Source organism: Ascaphus truei, unplaced genomic scaffold (assembly GCF_040206685.1).
Source record: "Ascaphus truei isolate aAscTru1 unplaced genomic scaffold, aAscTru1.hap1 HAP1_SCAFFOLD_1223, whole genome shotgun sequence".
Lineage (NCBI taxonomy): Eukaryota > Metazoa > Chordata > Amphibia > Anura > Ascaphidae > Ascaphus > Ascaphus truei.
In genome coordinates this window covers 22,758-45,880 of record NW_027454095.1, presented here as the reverse complement: position 1 = coordinate 45,880, position 23,123 = coordinate 22,758, and the positions used below count along the sequence as shown (strand labels likewise).

Genomic DNA, 23,123 nt, shown 5'->3' with positions numbered 1-23,123 from the left:
CACCTTACTGCATCTCTTAGTCCCCACTCTCACCCACATCTTCAATTCCTCCCTATTCTCTGGCTCTTTACCCTCTTACTTTAAGCCTGTAGTGGTCACCCTTTTCTCAGAAACAACCTACACCCTATGTGCCTTACTAACTACCGCCCTGTATCCCTCCTGCTGTTTGTCTCCTAATTGCTAGAATGTCAACATTCTTAAATCACATTCCCTCCTGGATCCTTTACAACCTGCCTTTCGTACAGCTCGTTCTACAGACTGTGCTTAAAGCAAATTCCCAAGGTCACTTTTCCCTACTAATCCTACTTGATCTATCTGCTGCGTTTGATGCTCTCAATCACTCTCCTCCTTCATATTCTAAACTCTCTCTTGGTATCCATAACACAGTTCTATCCTGGTTTTCATCATAACTTTCCTGTCACACATTCTCCATCTCTGTTGCTAACATGTCTTCGTCTTCTATTGATCTGTCTGTGGGTATACATCAGGGCTCTGTTCTGAGATCTCTCTTTCTCTCTACATACTATCATTTGGTGACCTCATCAACTCTTTGTGACAATCCTATAAATAACAAATACAAATATCAGGTCATGGGAATAAGTGATTTGGACATAAAAGTAACATTTCGGAAGTGTGGACAACTAATACATCTTGTAGATTGCCTTTACAGTGTGATGTCATTGATTCAGTAGATTGTGTGCAGACCAGGACTGCAGTACAGTGTCACTCACATGGATGACTTGCGTGGTAGAAGCTCAAGAACAAGGATGTCAAACTCCAGTCCTCGAGGGCCGCAAACAGGCCAGGTTTTCAGGATATCCCTACTGAAAACCTGGCCTGTTTGGGACCCTCGAGGACTGGAGTTTGACATGCATGCTCTAGAAGGAGCACAGCTGTGGGTGGGAGGTGGATTTGCTTTGCATCAAATGGTTTGGAGCAAGGTTTATTGTATGTATTATCATAATAACAATGCAATGCTTAACTTTTATTTCAGGAGGGATGACTGCAGAACAGAAGTGAATATTGAAGCCATGTGTTCCTTTTCTTGCAAAAGAGAAAATTTGAAGGACAGTTGAAGAGAAGGAAAATTACTACACAGAGACAGATAAGCAATGTGTATATTTCTCATTTACCATTTAGTATTTGTCGTTTTATTGACTCCACACAATCCGGCTGCTACGGGTTTCACATTGAATATTTTCATCTCTACTCTACCCCTTCCTGTGATCTGAACCATGCAGGTTTTCGTTGATTCAATACATCATGAGTAGAGGGTGGCTACAGTATGAAGTAAAGACCCAAGGACCACATCTACTACCATTCATAACAAGAACATGTGCAGTAGCGCACAGCTGCAGTTCTATGTGATTGTTATGAAAGGTTGAGGTGGTTCAATTCTATGAATCTGGAGTGGGATGGATCCTGTTTGCATCATATGGTTTCATCTAGGCCAGTAGATTATATAACTCTCAGTACAGGTTACACATGGCATCAGTATTAGTGATTTAAAGAGGAGGAAAGCTTCAATGTGGAGAACAAAGCCAAGTAATGTTGAAGTTACTCCTTTTACCATTTACTTGGTCAGTCTGTACTGTCTACTCTCCACACAGCTGCTAAGGATCTTCCATTTTAAATACTTTCACCTCCTATTCTGCACTGCTTTGCTGCCCATTATTCAGAGATGCGTTCCAGTCATGTTTAGCACTCTGAATCTCTCTGCAGTCATTGGTTCAGCACATCATGGGTAGAGCATGGCTACAGATACAGCAAGCTATTATTATTTTACCGGCTGATCACCCATAATATTGCATTAAAACATAGAATATCACTTAATTTCCAAAAGATTCAGTGATGCTGATAATGCAGAATCTCACAACATTTCCCATCATAATGCCATAATGCACAAGTGGGAGAAATAATCCTTGCTATATCTGTACATTGTGTGACGTATTACCTCAATGACCAATGAGAGCAAGTACATCTTCTGTATAGAGCGGCTGTGTTATGATGCAGTTATTGATCATCATTGACATAATCACAAGAATCTTATGCAAAGGGAAATTGTCCGCAGCGAAGTGAGATTTCAGCCCCCAAACGTCTGTAATATTAATGCAATGTCTTACTTTTGTTGCAGTGAACACTGAAGAGACGGATCTACTACAACACTGTACAGGATGAGCATACGCTACAAGCAGCAAAATGATCTTGCAGTTGACAGTATGTTGTTCTGGTAATGTGCACAATTATTATTTATGGGCTACACACCACAGTGCTGGACATATTCTGTTAACTTCAACTCTACTCCTAACATGGAGATGTCTTCCTGGTGTTACTGATTCAGTACATCATATGCACAGTGTGGTTATGATATGATGGATTGATTTAATGAACCCACCAACCAATGATGACATCTGCATCATCTTCTGTAAAGTGCAGCTACAGCATGATATTATCAGCATTTGGTGCGGTATAATCAGAGGTATCTATGTGCTTTTGTGCCTGTTTTAAGTCCTCCAGCTTAACGCCCCTACACCTCCCACTACACAGGCATACTTACTTATGCATACACTGACATCTGGCATACCTACACACACCCCAGGGCCACTTCCTTCCCCTGATGTCAGGGAGAGGATGGGCATGCAGAGTGCAGTAAGTCTCCACGTTACTCTGGCCAACAGTCTTGGCCTACCTCCAGCATCTGTCACCCACAACATCTGTTCCCTCCTTGTAAAGTGCTGAACTATCTCACCTGGGTCAGTGCTATAGCTGATCACAGTGCCCGATCAGGATGTCACTGTGACAGGCAGCAGTGCAGATTGACCGGTCAATCAATGCAGTGCCGCAACATACTGCTGCGGCACAGTTTATTCGAGCATTTGCCCGTTCTGTGCCGCAGCAGTAGCCTGGCGCGCGCCCGAGTGTGACGGGCGCACGCCGAAGCAGCGGAAGAGCGCCCTCCGATCGGGGCGCTCTCCCTACCGCTGCCGGGTCCGCCGGGTCCCCCGGAACCCCCTGCCGCTGTCCCGCGATCGCGGGACACCAGGGCTCCCTCGGGGAGCCCCTGGACATGCGTGCAGCGGGCGCACGCTCCCGATGACGCGTGACCGCGCGTCTATGACGCGCGGCACGCCGAGGGGCGGCCACTAGCAAGCCGGGAGATTTCCCGGCTTGCGGTACCGACCACACTTCAATAAAGTGTGTCGGTAGTGTATGCACTAAATGAGATTTCCGTGCCCCCAGTCAGGTTACTCCCTGGGCAGTGACCCTGCTCACACCCTCCCCTAGTTCCACCTCTGATCACAATTATCTCTCTTGGAGAGTGTAGCAAATTGGAGTTGGGGGAATCTCACCTCTGCCATGCATGGTCACAATCTGGGCACAGGACCCAAATAGTGGGCAATGTGGCACTTCTTACAGTAGAGAATAAGTAACTTTATTCTTTACTTGTGTATTAAGGACCTTATTTGCATTAAATTCAGTCCACATGGGACCAAGACTTTCTGGCTTACTGAACAAAGTGGAATTGTTTCGTAGAGGGTGGAGAATTGTATTTTATCTGAAATTACCCCCTCTGCACAAAATACAAACAATTATACCCATACAAGTACCTTGTGGAAGTTGTTGCCCTCTATCTTCCTGTGGTCTCTCCCTGTTTCTCACCGTGCCTCCTCCCATTTCCTTGCACCTCTGCGTCTCCGCATATATCCCTATACTCAGAGCCGGCTCCGGTCAGTGACATGGGATGCCCAAATATGAGCATACCCATATATGGGCATCCATGCCACTGACCGGAGCCCGCTCTGTTGCGGATATGGAGAGAGACTGGGAGATTTACATCCCCTTATAATTCATATGGTGCATAGTACCGGCACGTATTGTTTTACCGGTACTGTGTACCTTCCTACTTTCACACTGGTACAGTATATGCTGCAGTGGGACTGAGAGGGATATATTGGTAACACATAGTCATTGTTGGGGGAATTCAATCCATTTTGAAAATAGTAATGAAATGTTTTTTACTTTTCTTTTTTTTCAGTAATGAAGAATGAAACATTTCTGTTAAAATTGAATTGGAGGTGAACTGGATTCATCATCAACTCTGCACCAGTGTGAATTGATGTTCTTTAATGTTCTGATAAGGTACATGCAACATCTCTTCCTCAACCCCTGCACCACTCTCTGCCTCTTGCCTCTCTCTCTCCACCTCCCTGCTAAGCGTATTAACCCATCTAATGTAATCCACATTCCATGTCTCACTTTACTCTTCACTTCTCACGTGCCCTCTGGAATGACTGCTCTCTGACTAACAAGGTCTATTTGTACATGACCTCTTCTGCTCTCATCATCCACCACCTCTCATTCCCCTCACCCCTGTCCTACTCGATACCTCAGCTTAATTGAACTCTCTCCTCTGACATCTACCCTTATCTCTAACCTCTCCTCACTTTCTGCTTAAACTAACTATCTTGTTAACTTTTACAATGCTATCATCTCCTCCTCCTCCCTCCTCCTCCTCCCTCCTCCATCATATATATGCCCCTTCTAGGCTCTGACACACTCATCCCTCTAAGGCCATGATTATCATGGGCACATGCTTGGTCATCCACAGTGTGTGCGAGCGATGCAGAGCCGCCTCGGACCTCAGTGCAGGGATTGCTGCATAACCCCAGCATCTGTCACCCACAAACAATACACACACTAATACTCCCCACAATACACACTATAATACCTCCTCAATACTAATCTCCCCAATAATATTATAGCTCCAAACACAATATACACAACACCCTTACACAAGATACACAATCTAGTACTCTCCTCTGCACCTCTACACACAATATAATACTCCCACACACACAATATACACACTACCCTCCTACCCCCATAAAATACAACCAATAATACACACACACTTTGTGGATGTTGGGACCAGCTCCCGGCATGCACCAGTGAAAGAGAGAGGCCCGCAGAAGCTCGGAAGAACTCCCTCCATCCGTGCCTTCCTCCGTTTCACATCTTCTCCCTGTCTCTCTCCCTCCCTTTCCTTGCATCTCCCTGCGTCTTTACGTATACCCAGTCAGTGACGGCTCTGGTCACGTGATGCCTTAATATGGGCTTATCCATATATGTTCATCCACGTCACTAATGTGATGCCCGCACTGTTGCGGAGCTGGTACTTACGACGGGCACTTATTGTTTTATCAGTACTGCGTACCTGACTCTACCGGCCTACTTTCAACACTAGTACAATATGTGCTTCACTACGAGTGAGTGGGGAATATTGGCATCACACAGTCACTGTTGAATATGCCATTCAATCCATTTTGAAAATAGTAATGCAATGTGGTTTTGTTTTGTTTGCTTTTTGCAGTAATGAAGAATGGAAAAGTTATATTAAAATTAAATTGGAGGGGGACTAGATTCAGCATTTCATCATGAACTCTGCACTTGTGAGAATTTAACTTCTTGAATACCCTGACAGGTACACGCAACATTAAGACTATAATCTGCTGTGCAAGCTTTCGTGCTATACCTCCCCCTCAGGTTTTGATTTATACATTTGCTCCCTCAATTCATGTCCTCTAATATTTGAAAGCTCTCTCCTAGCATTTTCTCTTTACCACAGAACGTCATCCCAATGTAACCTCTCTCTTGTTCTTTCTGCTTGCTGTTTCCTCACTCCTCTGTTAAACTTTTCTAATTTCTCTAACTTCCACACTCCTGCTTTTATCCACATGTTCTCCTCTTTCCTTCCCCTACCTTTGCATGTGTCTACACACTGCACCATTTGTACAGACCTCTATTGCAGCTATTTCTGCACTGCTCAATGAAAAGCACTCTTTAATATCCTATTCTCTGTGCCCCCTCTCTCTGCGCCCCCTCTTTTGGCGCCTCCTCTCTCTGCGCCCCCTCTCTCTGCGCCTATCTGTCTCATTCTCTCTACGTCCCTCTCTCTCTACATAGAGCTATCTCTGTCTCTCTCTACACCTATCTCTGTGTCTCCTTCTATGTTTGCTGATGTGTGGGATATCTCTTATAATCTTGAACCTGCTCATATACACATCGGGCCTCCCTGCTAAGAGTGTTAACCTATCTAATGTAATCCACATTCCTTTCCTTACTTTTCTCTTCCCTTCTCCTATGCCATCTGGAATGTCCGTTCTCTGACTAACAAGGCTCTAGTTGTACATGACCTCTTCTGCTCTCATCATTCACAATCAGTCATTCCCCTCACCCCATCTTACCTGTCCCACTGATTTGCCTCTGCTTAATTAAACTCTCCTCTGACATCTACTCTAACCTCTCTGCTCTCTCTCTCTTTCCGCTTAAACTAACAATCTTATTAACTCTTACAATGCTATCCTCCTATCTATATGCCCCCTCTAGGCTCTGACACACTTGTCCCTCTAGCCCACACCCTTGGCTAAATTCCCAAACATGTTCATCACACTTCCACTCGCTGTTCTTAATGCCTATGAAGGAAATCACACAATTGATATTTGATTTTTCTACAGTAAAAATGTCTCCAGTCCTGTATAAAGCTGCTCTCTGGGGCCAAACCACACTACTTTTTTTTCACATTCATCAACACTCAAATTTAATTTACGCTGTCTTTTTTTCCCTGTATTTGACTCCCTCCACTAACCTTCTCCTCACACTTGCCATCCTTCCTTCACTTCTCCTCAAGCATTTGACTACTTCAGAGGCAAGGTGGATGCCACCCACAAGGAGATTCCTTCTGTCCCTTCCCCCTTCTCTCCTTCTACCTAATTCTCCTTCTGCATTTGACTCCTTTTCTTCTCTTACAGAGCTGGAAGCTAATCATCTTCTCTTCTCCCTCTACCACATGCCCTCTAGATCGTATCCCCTCACACCTTACTGCATCTCTTAGTCCCCACTCTCACCCACATCTTCAATTCCTCCCTATTCTCTGGCTCTTTACCCTCTTACTTTAAGCCTGTAGTGGTCACCCTTTTCTCAGAAACAACCTACACCCTATGTGCCTTACTAACTACCGCCCTGTATCCCTCCTGCTGTTTGTCTCCTAATTGCTAGAATGTCAACATTCTTAAATCACATTCCCTCCTGGATCCTTTACAACCTGCCTTTCGTACAGCTCGTTCTACAGACTGTGCTTAAAGCAAATTCCCAAGGTCACTTTTCCCTACTAATCCTACTTGATCTATCTGCTGCGTTTGATGCTCTCAATCACTCTCCTCCTTCATATTCTAAACTCTCTCTTGGTATCCGTAACACAGTTCTATCCTGGTTTTCATCATAACTTTCCTGTCACACATTCTCCATCTCTGTTGCTAACATGTCTTCGTCTTCTATTGATCTGTCTGTGGGTATACATCAGGGCTCTGTTCTGAGATCTCTCTTTCTCTCTACATACTATCATTTGGTGACCTCATCAACTCTTTGTGACAATCCTATAAATAACAAATACAAATATCAGGTCATGGGAATAAGTGATTTGGACATAAAAGTAACATTTCGGAAGTGTGGACAACTAATACATCTTGTAGATTGCCTTTACAGTGTGATGTCATTGATTCAGTAGATTGTGTGCAGACCAGGACTGCAGTACAGTGTCACTCACATGGATGACTTGCGTGGTAGAAGCTCAAGAACAAGGATGTCAAACTCCAGTCCTCGAGGGCCGCAAACAGGCCAGGTTTTCAGGATATCCCTACTGAAAACCTGGCCTGTTTGGGACCCTCGAGGACTGGAGTTTGACATGCATGCTCTAGAAGGAGCACAGCTGTGGGTGGGAGGTGGATTTGCTTTGCATCAAATGGTTTGGAGCAAGGTTTATTGTATGTATTATCATAATAACAATGCAATGCTTAACTTTTATTTCAGGAGGGATGACTGCAGAACAGAAGTGAATATTGAAGCCATGTGTTCCTTTTCTTGCAAAAGAGAAAATTTGAAGGACAGTTGAAGAGAAGGAAAATTACTACACAGAGACAGATAAGCAATGTGTATATTTCTCATTTACCATTTAGTATTTGTCGTTTTATTGACTCCACACAATCCGGCTGCTACGGGTTTCACATTGAATATTTTCATCTCTACTCTACCCCTTCCTGTGATCTGAACCATGCAAGTTTTCGTTGATTCAATACATCATGAGTAGAGTGTGGCTACAGTATGAAGTAAAGACCCAAGGACCACATCTACTACCATTCATAACAAGAACATGTGCAGTAGCGCACAGCTGCAGTTCTATGTGATTGTTATGAAAGGTTGAGGTGGTTCAATTCTATGAATCTGGAGTGGGATGGATCCTGTTTGCATCATATGGTTTCATCTAGGCCAGTAGATTATATAACTCTCAGTACAGGTTACACATGGCATCAGTATTAGTGATTTAAAGAGGAGGAAAGCTTCAATGTGGAGAACAAAGCCAAGTAATGTTGAAGTTACTCCTTTTACCATTTACTTGGTCAGTCTGTACTGTCTACTCTCCACACAGCTGCTAAGGATCTTCCATTTTAAATACTTTCACCTCCTATTCTGCACTGCTTTGCTGCCCATTATTCAGAGATGCGTTCCAGTCATGTTTAGCACTCTGAATCTCTCTGCAGTCATTGGTTCAGCACATCATGGGTAGAGCATGGCTACAGATACAGCAAGCTATTATTATTTTACCGGCTGATCACCCATAATATTGCATTAAAACATAGAATATCACTTAATTTCCAAAAGATTCAGTGATGCTGATAATGCAGAATCTCACAACATTTCCCATCATAATGCCATAATGCACAAGTGGGAGAAATAATCCTTGCTATATCTGTACATTGTGTGACGTATTACCTCAATGACCAATGAGAGCAAGTACATCTTCTGTATAGAGCGGCTGTGTTATGATGCAGTTATTGATCATCATTGACATAATCACAAGAATCTTATGCAAAGGGAAATTGTCCGCAGCGAAGTGAGATTTCAGCCCCCAAACGTCTGTAATATTAATGCAATGTCTTACTTTTGTTGCAGTGAACACTGAAGAGACGGATCTACTACAACACTGTACAGGATGAGCATACGCTACAAGCAGCAAAATGATCTTGCAGTTGACAGTATGTTGTTCTGGTAATGTGCACAATTATTATTTATGGGCTACACACCACAGTGCTGGACATATTCTGTTAACTTCAACTCTACTCCTAACATGGAGATGTCTTCCTGGTGTTACTGATTCAGTACATCATATGCACAGTGTGGTTATGATATGATGGATTGATTTAATGAACCCACCAACCAATGATGACATCTGCATCATCTTCTGTAAAGTGCAGCTACAGCATGATATTATCAGCATTTGGTGCGGTATAATCAGAGGTATCTATGTGCTTTTGTGCCTGTTTTAAGTCCTCCAGCTTAACGCCCCTACACCTCCCACTACACAGGCATACTTACTTATGCATACACTGACATCTGGCATACCTACACACACCCCAGGGCCACTTCCTTCCCCTGATGTCAGGGAGAGGATGGGCATGCAGAGTGCAGTAAGTCTCCACGTTACTCTGGCCAACAGTCTTGGCCTACCTCCAGCATCTGTCACCCACAACATCTGTTCCCTCCTTGTAAAGTGCTGAACTATCTCACCTGGGTCAGTGCTATAGCTGATCACAGTGCCCGATCAGGATGTCACTGTGACAGGCAGCAGTGCAGATTGACCGGTCAATCAATGCAGTGCCGCAACATATGCACTAAATGAGATTTCCGTGCCCCCAGTCAGGTTACTCCCTGGGCAGTGACCCTGCTCACACCCTCCCCTAGTTCCACCTCTGATCACAATTATCTCTCTTGGAGAGTGTAGCAAATTGGAGTTGGGGGAATCTCACCTCTGCCATGCATGGTCACAATCTGGGCACAGGACCCAAATAGTGGGCAATGTGGCACTTCTTACAGTAGAGAATAAGTAACTTTATTCTTTACTTGTGTATTAAGGACCTTATTTGCATTAAATTCAGTCCACATGGGACCAAGACTTTCTGGCTTACTGAACAAAGTGGAATTGTTTCGTAGAGGGTGGAGAATTGTATTTTATCTGAAATTACCCCCTCTGCACAAAATACAAACAATTATACCCATACAAGTACCTTGTGGAAGTTGTTGCCCTCTATCTTCCTGTGGTCTCTCCCTGTTTCTCACCGTGCCTCCTCCCATTTCCTTGCACCTGTGCGTCTCCGCATATATCCCTATACTCAGAGCCGGCTCCGGTCAGTGACATGGGATGCCCAAATATGAGCATACCCATATATGGGCATCCATGCCACTGACCGGAGCCCGCTCTGTTGCGGATATGGAGAGAGACTGGGAGATTTACATCCCCTTATAATTCATATGGTGCATAGTACCGGCACGTATTGTTTTACCGGTACTGTGTACCTTCTTACTTTCACACTGGTACAGTATGTGCTGCAGTGGGACTGAGAGGGATATATTGGTAACACATAGTCATTGGTGGGGGAATTCAATCCATTTTGAAAATAGTAATGCATTGTTTTTTACTTTTTTTTTTGCAGTAATGAAGAATGAAAAAGTTCTGTTAAAATTGAATTGGACGTGAACTGGATTCAGCATTTCATCATCAACTCTGCACCAGTGTGAATTGACGTTCTTTAATGTTCTGACAAGGTACATGCAACATCTCTTCCTCTACCCCTACACCACCCTCTGCCTCTTGCCTCTCTCTCCACCTCCCTGCTAAGCGTATTAACCCATCTAATGTAATCCACATTCCTTGTCTCACTTTACTCTTCCCTTCTCACGTGCCCTCTGGAATGTCTGCTCTACGACTAACATGGTCTATTTGTACATGACCTCTTCTGCTCTCATCATCCACCACTTCTCATTCCCCTCACCCCTGTCCTACTCGATACCTCAGCTTAATTGAACTCTCTCCTCTGACATCTACCCTTATCTCTAACCTCTCCTCACTTTCTGCTTAAACTAGCTATCTTGTTAACTCTTACAATGCTATCATCTCCTCCTCCCTCCTCCTCCATCATCTATATGCCCCTTCTAGGCTCTGACACACTTATCCCTCTAAGGCCGTGATTATCATGGGCACACGCTTGGTTGTCCACAGTGCGTGCGAGCGATGCAGGGCCTCCCCGTCGCCTCGGACCTCAGTGCAGGGATTGCTGGAGCGACAGGCATGCGCTAACTTTGCCATCTGTTGCGTGCTTACTATAGACGCAGCCTAACCCATGCATTGGTTTAATTCACAAGCACGCTCTCATCACACTTCATCACATCACACTGCTGCTCTTAACACCTATGGAGGAAATCTCACAGTCTGATTTTCTACACTAAACCTTTGTCCTGTTCTGTAAAACTCTGCTCCTTTTTTTAAGGTCAAACACTACTTTTTCCTCACTCATCAACACTCCAATTTCATTCACACTGTCTTCTATGTATTTGAGTCCCACCACTGACTTTCTCCTCCCACTTAACATCCATCCTTTATTTCTCCTCAAGCCTTTGCTCACTTGAGGCAAGGTGGATGCCATCCACAAGTAGATTCGTTCTCTCCCTTCCCCCTCTCTCTTTTTCTATCTAGATCTCATTGCACTCTTGACTCCTTTTCTCCTGTCACAAAGCTGGAACCTGATCTTCTCTTCTCCCTCTACCACATGCCCTCTCAATCCTATATTCTCACTCTCACCCACATCTTCAATTCCTCCATATCCTTTGGCTCTTTCAACTCTTCCTTTTAAGCATGCAGTGGTCACCCCTATTCTCAAAAATAACCTTGACCTTGTGTGAATTTCTAACTATCGCCCTGTATCCGTCCTACCATTTGCCTCCTAATTGCTAGAACGTCTTGTGATCTCCCGTTTGATCAACATTCTTAAATCACATGCTCCTCTGGGCCCTTCACAATCTGCCTTTCCCAATGTAACCAATTATGTACATAAAGAAAATTCCCAAGGTCCATTTTACTTACTAATCCTGCTTGATCTCTCTTCTGCTTTTGATACTGTCAATCACTCTTCTCATTCATATTCTAAACTCTTTCTTCGTATCCGCAGCAAACTTATATCCTGGTTTTCATCATACTTCTCCATCACACATTCTCCATCTCTGTTGCTAACGTGTCTTTGTCTCCTGTTGTTTTGTCTGTTGGTATACCTCAGGACTCTGTTCTGGGACCTCTCTCACTACATACTATCACTAGTTGACCTTATCAACTATTTTGGCCCTTGATATCATCTCTATGCAGATGATACACACACCTATCCACCCTACCGTCACTCCTGCAATTTAGTTCCTAGTTTCGGGTCGCCTCCTGGCTATATCCTCCATGGATGACACTCTTCTGCCTTAAACCTAATGTCTAAAACTGAGCTCCTCATATTTCCCCCTAAATCTGGCCTAATATCACCTTTCTCCATCGCAGTAAACAGTACTACCATCATCCTGTCATGAAAGCACATTGCCTAGGAGTAACATTTGACTCTTCCCTTTCCATCTTCATTCACGACACTGGCTAAAGTTTGTCGATTCTTTCTCTGTAATATTTCCAAGATTTGCCCTTTTCTCTGTCAATCTACTGCTAAAACGCCAATGCATGCCCTTATCGTATGGGTTAACATACTGCTAACAGGGCTCCCTGCTTCACAACTTTCTCATTTGCAATCTATCCAAAACTCTGCTGCTTGAATAATTTCCCTTTCTCCCACAACAGTATCTGCTCATCTCCTCCTCCTCCTTAAATCCCTCTCCTTGCTTCCCATCAAGTTTCAGATCACCTACAAAGTTCTCCTCCTTACCTTTTTGTTAAGGTTCTCTATTAGTGGTGTACCGAGTACCCGGCGTTACCCGACACATTTCCAGCTACCCGGACATTACTCGAAACCGGCCACTGAGAAGTGGACTTGGCCGGGTAATACCCGGCGTCGGGTAATGTCAGGGCAGCTGGAAATAATCTTTTATACTTACCTTTCCTAAGACATCTAGGATCAGCAGCAGCAGTCCTCTGATGTTGGCAGCATCAGAGGTGTCTTCACCTGGCGGGGGGAGCTGCAGGAATCACTTCCACAGCACCGAAGCAGGTAAGCTGTGTCTGTGAGCCTGCAGCTCCCCCGCCGGCTGAAGACACCACAGATGCTGCCACCGTCACAGGACTGCTGCTGATCCTAGATGTCACCGCCACCCGGAAGGTAAGTGCCAAACCGTGTACCCGACCGGGTAGAACCTTTCATTTTGGCCGGGTACCCGTTACCCATTTTTTTATAGTTGAGGACCCAGTCCAACACTATTCTCTATTCATCTGCTCCTTCCTACATATCATCTTTGGTCTCGTTATGCCCTTCCTCGTCTCCTAAGCTCTACTAATAGCTGTCTCCATTATACTTCTTACACCTCTACTGCGCACTCGCTCTCTTGCCTGAAACCCTTTCCCATCAATTTACCTGTGAAACTCACACACACTCAGTATATGCCAACATACCCTCTTCCACCCACATTTAAGATCAACCTTAAAATTCACAACTTAAATGAAGCATTTCAATAGCTTTTACTCGTTGCTACTGTCACTCATTCAGTCACTAACTATTGTTCCCAAGAAGTGCTTTATACTACAAGTACCCACCATTAAGGACAAGCATTGTCATCTACTGCACTTGTTCCCCCACCTGTTGTCTCTCTGTAAGTCTCCTTACATTTCTCTTAGATTGTAAACTACCCAGGACAGGGATTTACTTTCCTATTGTCTGTTTTTGTTTGTTGAACTTATGAACTTATTGTATAATAATTTCCTGTACTTTTTGGTCTCTCTTGTAAAGCGCTGAGTACACAATGGGTGGTATATAAATAGAGATATATGCAGAGTCTAGAGACAAGGCACACGTGTATAGGTAGCTACAGTTTATCCGGGACCGTATGCATCCTTGAAGTGCCTGTCCCAGTTATTTTCTATTGATTGCAATGTAGGAGTGTCTGTCCTGTCTTATTTTTTTTATTATTATTATTATTATTATATATACAAAGATATATACAAAGATTGTTTCCTGTCGTTAGCATGACATTGTGTGACACAGTGTGATGTCATTGATTCAGTAGATTGTGTGCAGACCGGGACTGCAGTACAGTTTCACTGACATGAATAACTTGTGTGGTAGAAGCTCTAGAAGGAGCACAGCTGTGGGAGGGAGGTGGATTTGCTTTGTATCACATGGTTTGGAGCAAGGTTCATTGTATGTATCGTCAATAATAATTATAATAATAATAATACAATGCTTAACTTTTTTATTTCAAGAGGAAAGACTGCAGAACAGAAGTGAATATTGAAGCCATGTGTTCATTTTCTTGCAAAATAGAAAATTGAAGGACAGTTGAAGAGGAGGAAAATGACTACACAGAGACAGATAAGCAATGTGTATATTTCTCATTTAGTATTTGTCGTTTTATTGACTCCAAAAAATCCGGCTGCTAAGGGTTTCGCATTGGACATATTCACCTCTACTCCACCCCTTCCTGTGATCTGTACCATGCAGATTTTTGTTGATTCAATACATCATGAATAGAGTGTGGCTACAGTATGAAGTACTGACCCAAGGACCACATCTACTACCATTCATAACAAGAACATGTGCAGTAGCGCACTGCTGCAGTTCTATGTTATTGCTATGAAAGGTTGAGGTGGTGCAATCATATGAATCTTGAGTGGGAGGGATCCTGTTTGCATCATTTAATTTGATCTAGGCCAGTAGAGTATATAACTCTCAGTACAGGTTACATATGGCATCAGTATTAGTGATTTAAAGAACAGAAAAACAGGAGTGGAGAACAAAACCAAGTAATGTTGAAGTTACTACTTTTTACTATTTACTTGGTCAGTCTGTACTGTCTACTCCCCACACAGCTGCTAAGGGTTTCCATTTGAGATACATTCACCTTCTACTCTGCACTACTGTGCTACCCTCTATTCAGAGATGAGTTCAAGTCATGTTTACCACTCTAAATCGCTCTGCAGTCATTGATTCAGCACATCATGGGTAGAGCATGGCTATAGATACAGCAAGCTTTATTTTACCCTAATATTGCATTAAAAAATAGAATATCACTCAGTTTCCTACAGATTTACTGATGCTGATAATGCAGAATCTCACCCTCCCATCATAATACACCAGAGGAAGAAATAATCCTTGCTATATATGTACATTGTGTGACATATTGCCTCCATGACCATTGATGGCAAATACATATTCTGTATAGAGCAGCTGTGTTATGATGTAGTTGTTATTGATCATCATTGAGATATAATCACAAGAATCTTATGCAAAGGGAAACTGTCATTAGCATAGTGGGATTTCAGCCCCCAAACTTCTGTAATATTAATGCAATGTCTTACTTTTATTGCAGTGAACACCGAAGAGACGGATCTACTACAACACTGCACAGGACAAGAGTATACACTACAAGCAGCAAAATGATCATGCAGTTGACAATATGTTGTTCTGGTAATGTGCACAATTATTATGTATGGGCTCCACACCACAGTGCTGGACATATTTTGTTAACTTCAACACTACCCCTACCATGGAGATGTCTTCCTGTGATTGGTGTTACTGATTCAGTACATCATATGCATAGTGTGGCTATTATATGATGGATTGATTTAATGAACCCACCAAACACTGATGACATCTGTATCATCTTCTGTAAAGTGCATCTACAGCAGGATATTATCAGCATTTGGGGTGATATAATCAGAGGCATCTATGTGCTTTTGTGCTGGGTAAAGTCCTCCAGCTGAACCGCCCCCCGCCCCCCTACACCTCCTGCCACACAGGCAAACTTACTTACACACACAGCACACTTACTTATGCACACTGACACTTGGCATACCTACACACACACACCCCACAGCCACTGGCATGCATGCAGAGTCCTGGGCATGCAGGATGGGCATGCAGAGTACAGAATATCTCCACCTTGCTCTGGCCCGTACTCTTGGCCTACCCCCAGCATCTGTCACCCACAACCTCTGTTCCCTCCCTGTAAATTGCTGCACTAACACACCTTGGTCAGCGCTGCAACCGATCACAGCACCGGATCATGTCACTGTGATAGGAAGCAGTGCTAATTGACCGGTCAATCAATGCCACGTGGCAACATACGCACCAAAAGAGATTTCCATGCCCCCTGACAGGCTACTCCCTGGGCAGTGACCCTGCTCATCTTCCACCTCTGATCACAATATTCTCTCTTGGAGAGTGTAGCAAATTGGAGTTGGGGGAATTTCACCTCTGCAGTGCATGTAGAGTCCTGTATGCAGAGTACAGAAAGTCTCCACCTTAGTCTGGCCCGTACTCTTGGCCTACCCACAGCATCTGTCACCCACAAATAATACATACACTAATACTCCCCACAATACACACTTTAATACCTCCTCAATAATAATCTCCCCAATAATATTATAGTCTTAAACACAATATACACAATACCCCCTAACACAAGATACCCAATCTAACACTCTCCTCTGCACCTCAACATAATATACACACTATAATACCCTACACACAATATAATACTCCCACACACATACAATATACACACTGTCCTCCTACCGCCATAAAACACAACCAATAATACACACACACTTTGTGGATGTTGGGACCAGCTCCTTGCATGCACCAGTGAAAGAGAGAGGCCTGCCATCCGTGCCTCCCTCCGTTTCCCATCTTCTCCCTGTCTCTCTCCCTCCCTTTCTTTGCATCTCCCTGCATCTTTGCGTATACCCAGTCAGTGACGGCTCCGGTCACGTGATGCCTTAATATGGGCTTATCCATATATCTGTTGCAGAGATGGAGAGAGACCTGGAGATTTTACATTTCCTTATAATTCATATTGGTACTTAGTACGGGCACTTATTGTTTTATCAGTACTGGGTACCTGACCGTACTGGCCTACGAGTGAGAAGGCAATATTGGCATCACACAGTTACTGTTGAATATGTCATTCAATCCATTTTGAAAATAGTAATGCAATGTGGTTTTGTTTTGTTTGCTTTTTGCAGTAATGAAGAATGAAAAAGTTATATTAAAATTAAATTGGAGGGGAACTGGATTCAGCATTTCTTCATGAACTCTGCACTTGTGAGCATTGACCTTCTTGAGTGCCCTGACAGGTACACGCAACTTTAAGACTATAATCTTCATCAACTGCTGTGCAAGCTTTCGTGCTATACCTCCCCCTCCGGTTTTGATTTATACATTTGCTCTCTCAATTCATGTCCTCTAATATCTGGAGGCTCTCTCCTAGCATTTCTCTCTACCACAGCACGTCATCCCAATGTAACCTCTCTCTTGTTCTTTCTGTTTACTGTTTCCTCACTCCTCTGTAAAACTTTTCTAATTTCTCTAACTTCCACACTCCTGCTTTTATCCACATGTTCTATACACTTTCCTTCCCCTACCTTTGCATGTGTCTACACAAAGCACCATTTGTACAGACCTCTATTGCAGCTATTTCTGCACTGCTCAATGAAATGCACTCCTGCACATCCTATTCTCTTCCACCTTCCCTCATTCTCTACGCCCCCCTCTCAAAGCCCCCTCTCTCTATGTCTCCTCTCTCTACGCCTATCTGTCTCATTCTCTTGACGCCCTTCTCTCTCTACATATCCCTATCTCTGTCTCTCTCTACACCTATCTCTGTGTCTCCTTCTATGCTCGCTGATGTTGGGGGATATCTCTTATAATCTTGGACCGGCTCATATACACATCAGGCCTCCCTACTAAGAGTGTTAACCTATCTAATGTAATCCACATTCCTTTCCTTACTTTTCTCTTCCCTTCTCCTGTGCCCTCTGGAATGTCCACTCTTACTAACAAGGCTCTAGTTGTACATAACCTCTTCTGCTCTCATCAGTCACAATCAGTCATTCCCCTCACCGCATCTTACCTGTCCCACTGATTTGCCTCTGCTTAATTAAACTCTCCTCTGACATCTACTCTAACCTCTCTTCTCTCTTCTCTCTCTTTCTTTCTGCTTAAACTAACAATCTTATTAACTCTTACAATGCTATCCTCCTATCTATATGCCCCCTATAGGCTCTGACACACTCATCCCTCTAACCCACACCTTTGGCTAAATTCCCAAACACACTCATCACACTTCCACTCGCTGTTCTTAATACCTACGGAGGAAATCTCACACTTTGTTTGATTTTTCTACAGTAAAAATGTCTCCTGTCCTGTATAAAGCTGCTCTCTAGGGCTAAATACACTACTTTTTTCCACACTCATCAACACTCAAATTTAATTTACGCTGTTTTTTTTCTCTGTATTTGACTCCCTCCACTGACCTTCTCCTCCCACTTGCCATCCTTCCTTCACTTCTCCTCAAGCATTTGACTACTTCAGAGGCAAGGTGGATGCCACCCAAAAGGAGATTCCTTCTGTCCCTTCCCCCTTCTCTCCTTCTTCCCAAATCTCCTTCTGCACTTGACTCCTTTTCTTCTCTTACAGAGCTGGAAGCTAATCATCTTCTATTCTCCCTCTACCACATGCCCTCTAGATCGTATCCCCTCACACCTTACTGCATCTCTTAGTCCCCACTCTCACCCACATCTTCAATTTCTCCCTATTCTCTGGATTTTTGCCCTCTTACTTTAAGCCTGTAGCGGTCACCCTTTTGTCAGAAACAAACTACACCCTATGTGCCTTACTAACTACCGCTCTGTATCCCTCATGCTGTTTGCCTTCTAATTGCTAGTGTCAACATTCTTAAATCACATGCCCTCCTGGATCCTTTACAACCTGCCTTTCGTACAGCACGTTCTACAGACTGTGCTTAAAGCTAATTCCCAAGGTTTTTCCCTACTAATCCGACTTGATCTATCGGCTGCGTTTGATGCTCTCAATCACTCTCCTCCTTCATATTCTAAACTCTCTCTTGGTATCAGTAACAAAGTTCTATCCTGGTTTTCATCATAACTTTCCTGTCACACATTCTCCATCTCTGTTGCTAACATGTCTTCGTCTTCTATTGATCTGTCTGTGGGTATACATCAGGGCTCTGTTCTGAGATCTCTCTTTCTCTCTACATACTATCATTTGGTGACTTCATCAATGCTTTTGGCCTTAGATATAATCTCTATGCGGATGATACACACACAAATCTATCCACCCCTGTTCTCACTCCTGCAATCCAGTCCCTACTCTTGGGTTGTCTCCTGGCTATATGCTCATGGATGGCACTCCACTGCCTTAAACTTAATGTCTAACACTGGGCTCATATTATCCCCTTTCTCCATCACAGTAAACAGTACTACCATCTATCTTGTCATCAAACATGTTGCATAGGAGTAACATTTGGCTCTTCAATTCCATCTCCATTCACATGCACGGCTATGGGTAAAATGTGTTGCCTCTTTCTCTGTAATATTGCCAAGATCTTCCCTTTCCCCTCTCAACCTACTGCTAAAACTCCAATGTATACTGTTATCCTATAGGTTATTTTAACATACTACTAACAGGCCTCCATGCTTCACAACTTTCTCCTATGCAAAACTCTGCTGCTTGAATTATCTCACTTTCTCCCACAACAGTCTCTGCTCATCTCCTTAAATCCCTGTCCTGGCATCCCATCAAGTTTTTGTATCACCTACAAAGTTCTCCTCCTTACCTTTTTGTTAAGGCTCTCCATTAATCTGCTCCTTCTTGCATATCATCTTTGATCTCTCGTTATGCCCTTGCTTGTCTCTTGCACTATAACCATAACTGTCTCCTGTAAACTTCTTTCACCTCTACTGTTCTCTCACTTGCCTGAAACCATTTTCCATCACTGCACCGTACATGTGAAACTTCCTCACACTCAGTATATGCCAACATAACCTCTTCCACCCACATGTAAGACCAATCTTAAAATTCACGACTTAAATCAAGCATTTAAAAAACTTTGACTCGTGGCTACTGTCCCACACCCACAGTCACTGCTAACAACTATTGTTCCCAAGATGTGCTTTCTACTAATTGTACCCACCATTAAGGACAAGCATTGTCATCTACTGCACTTCTTCCCCCAACTGCTGCCTCTCTTTAAGTCTTCTAACATTTCTATTAGATTGTAAAGTTCCCAGGGCAAGGATTTACTTTCCTATAATCTGTTTTTATTTGTCGCACTTATTTTTTAATTATTTTTCCCCTCTCCCCTAATGATATACATATAGGTTTTCCTGTCATTTGCATGACAGAGTTATTATGGTTAACTATTGCATCATGTAGACTGCCTTTTCAGTGTGATGTAATTGATTCAGTACTTTGTGTGCAGACTGTGACTGCAGTACAGTGTCACGAACATTAATGACTTGTGTGGTAGAAGCTCTAGAAGGAACACAGCTATGGGAGGGAGGTGGATTTACTTTGGATCACATGGTTTGGCGCAAGGTTCATTGTATGTATGATCATAACCATGCAATGCTTAACTTTTATTTCAGGAGGGAAGAACAGTGAATATTGAAGCCATGTGTTTCTTTTCTGTCAGAAGAGAAATTTTGAAAGACAGTTGAAGAGGAGGAAAATGACTACACAGAGACAGATAAGCAATGTGTATATTTCTCATTTAGTATTTGTCGTTTTGTTGACTCCACACAATCCAGCTGCTAAGGGTTTCGCATTGGACATATTCCCCTCTACTCTACCCTTCCTGTGATCTGTACCATGCAGGTTTTTGTTGATTCAATACATCATGAGTAGAGTGTGGCTGCTGTATGAAGTATTGACCCAAGGACCACATCTACTACCATTCATAACAAGAACATGTGCAGTAGCGCACTGCTGTAGTTCTATGTGTTTTATTAAAGGTTGAAGTGGTGCAATCATATGAATCTGGAGTGGGATGAATCCTGTTTGCATCATATGGTTTCATCTAGGCCAGTAGAGTATATCTCTCAGTACAGGTTACACATGGCATCAGTAGTAGTGATTTAAAGAACAGAAAAAACAAGAGAAACTTCAATGTTGATAACAAAGCCAAGTAATGTTGAAGATACTCCTTTAACTATTTATTTGATCAGTCTGTACTGTCTACTCCCCACACAGCTACTAAGTCTTCCATTTGAGATACATTCACCTCCTACTCTGCACTGCTGTTCTGTCCTCTATTCAGAGATGAGTTCCAGTCATGTTTACCACTCTGAATCACTCTGCAGTCATTGATTCAGCACATCATGGGTAGAGCATGGCTACAGATACAGTAAGCTTTATTTTACCGGCTGATCATCCATAATATTGCATTAAAACATAGAATATTACTCAGTTTCCAAAAGATTCAGTGATGCTAATAATGCAGAATCTTACAACACATCCCATCATAATGCACCAGAGGAAGAAATAATCCTTGCTACACTACCGACACGTTTTATTGAAGCACGGCTAGCACCGCAAGCCGGGCGATGCCCCGGCGTGCTAGCCGCACTCCCTCAGCGTGCCGCGCATCACCGATGCACGGTCACGCGTCATCGGGTGCCTGCGCCCCCTGCACGCGCGTCCAGGGCTCCCCGAGGGAGCACTGGTGTCCCGCGATGTGGGGGACAGCGGCAGGGGGTTCCGGGGGACCCGACGGACCCGGCAGCGGAAGGGAGAAAGCCCCGATCGGAGGGCGCTCCTCCGCTGCTTCGGCGTGCGCCCGGCACCCTCCGGCGCGCGCCAGGTTACTGCTGCGGCCAAGAACGGGCAAATGCTCGAATAAACTCGGCCGCAGCAGTATATCTGTACATTGTGTGACGTTTGGCCTCCATGACCATTGATAGCAAATACATATTTTGTATTGAGCGGCTGTGTTATGATGTAGTTGTTATTGATCATCATTGAGATATAATCACAAGAATCTTATGCAAAGGGAAAATGTCTGCAGCATAGTGGGATTTCAGCTCCCAAACTTCTGTAATATTAATGCAATGTCTTACTTTTATTGCAGTGAACACTGAAGAGACGGATCTACGACAACACTGCACAGGACAAGAGCAAACACTACAAGCAGCAAAATGATCTTGCAGTTGCAAGTATGTTCTGTAATGTGCACAATTATTATTTATGGGCTACACACCACAGTGCTGGACATATTCTGTTAACTTCTACCCCTACCATGGAGATGTCTTCCTGTGATTGATTCAGTACATCATATGCACAGTGTGGCTATGATATGATGGATGGATTTAATGAACCCACCACCCACTGACATCTGCATCATCTTCTGTAAAGTGCAGCAGGATATTATCAGCATTTGGGGTGGTATAATCTGGGGCATCTATGTGCTTTTGTGCCTGGATAAGTTCCTCCAGCTGAACCACCCCCCTATACCTGCCACACAGGCATACTTACAGAGCACACTTACTTATGCACACTGACACTTGGAATACACACACACACACACACAGACACTGTCATGCATGCAGTGTCCTGTATGCAGAGTACAGAAAGTCTCCACCTTACTCTGGCCCGTACTCATGGCCTATCCCCAGCATCTGTCATCCACAACCTCTGTTCCCTCCCTGTAAAGTGCTGCACTAACACACCTGGGTCAGCGCTGCAGCTGATCACAGTGCCGGATCATGATGTCAATGGGATAGGCAGCAGAGCTGATTGACAAGTCAATCAATGCAGCTCCGCAATATATGCACCAAAAGAGATTTCTGTACCCCCTGTCAGGCTACTCCCTGGGCAGCGACCCTTCTCACCCCTCTCATTCCACCTCTGATCACAATAATCTCTCTTGGAGTGTGTAGCAAATTGGAGTTGGGGGAATCTCACCTCTGTAGTGCATGGTCACAATCTGGGCACTGTACCCAAATATTGGGCAATGTGGCACGTCTTACAGTAGAGAATAGAATAAGTAACTATATTCTTTACTTGTGTATTAAGGAACTTATTTGCAATAAAAATTCAGTCCACCTGGGACCAAGACTTTCTGGTTTTCTGAACAAAGTGGAATTGTTTTCCTATAATTTTATATTCTCTGAAATGTAACATCACAATAAAGTACTCCTATTTTTTTCCTTTGTGCTTTTTTATGGACTATTCCTTTATGTATTTCACTTAATGGGACTAATTACCTTACGATTAGATTTCACTTGTATTTTCTTGGGTTAC

General features: G+C 43.5%; 1 long non-coding RNA gene across 1 annotated transcript; it reads left to right on the top strand.

Annotated features, from left to right (window-relative positions):
- The first annotated feature begins 1,016 nt into the window (after positions 1 to 1,016).
- LOC142475463 (uncharacterized) lies at positions 1,017 to 22,948 on the top strand. Its single transcript, XR_012790938.1, has 12 exons — positions 1,017 to 1,114; positions 2,135 to 2,230; positions 4,037 to 4,140; positions 5,372 to 5,482; positions 7,867 to 7,986; positions 9,007 to 9,102; positions 10,545 to 10,656; positions 14,285 to 14,402; positions 15,391 to 15,488; positions 17,048 to 17,158; positions 20,471 to 20,580; positions 21,952 to 22,948. It is a non-coding gene; the product is annotated as an uncharacterized LOC142475463 (long non-coding RNA).
- Positions 22,949 to 23,123: the final 175 nt, after the last annotated feature.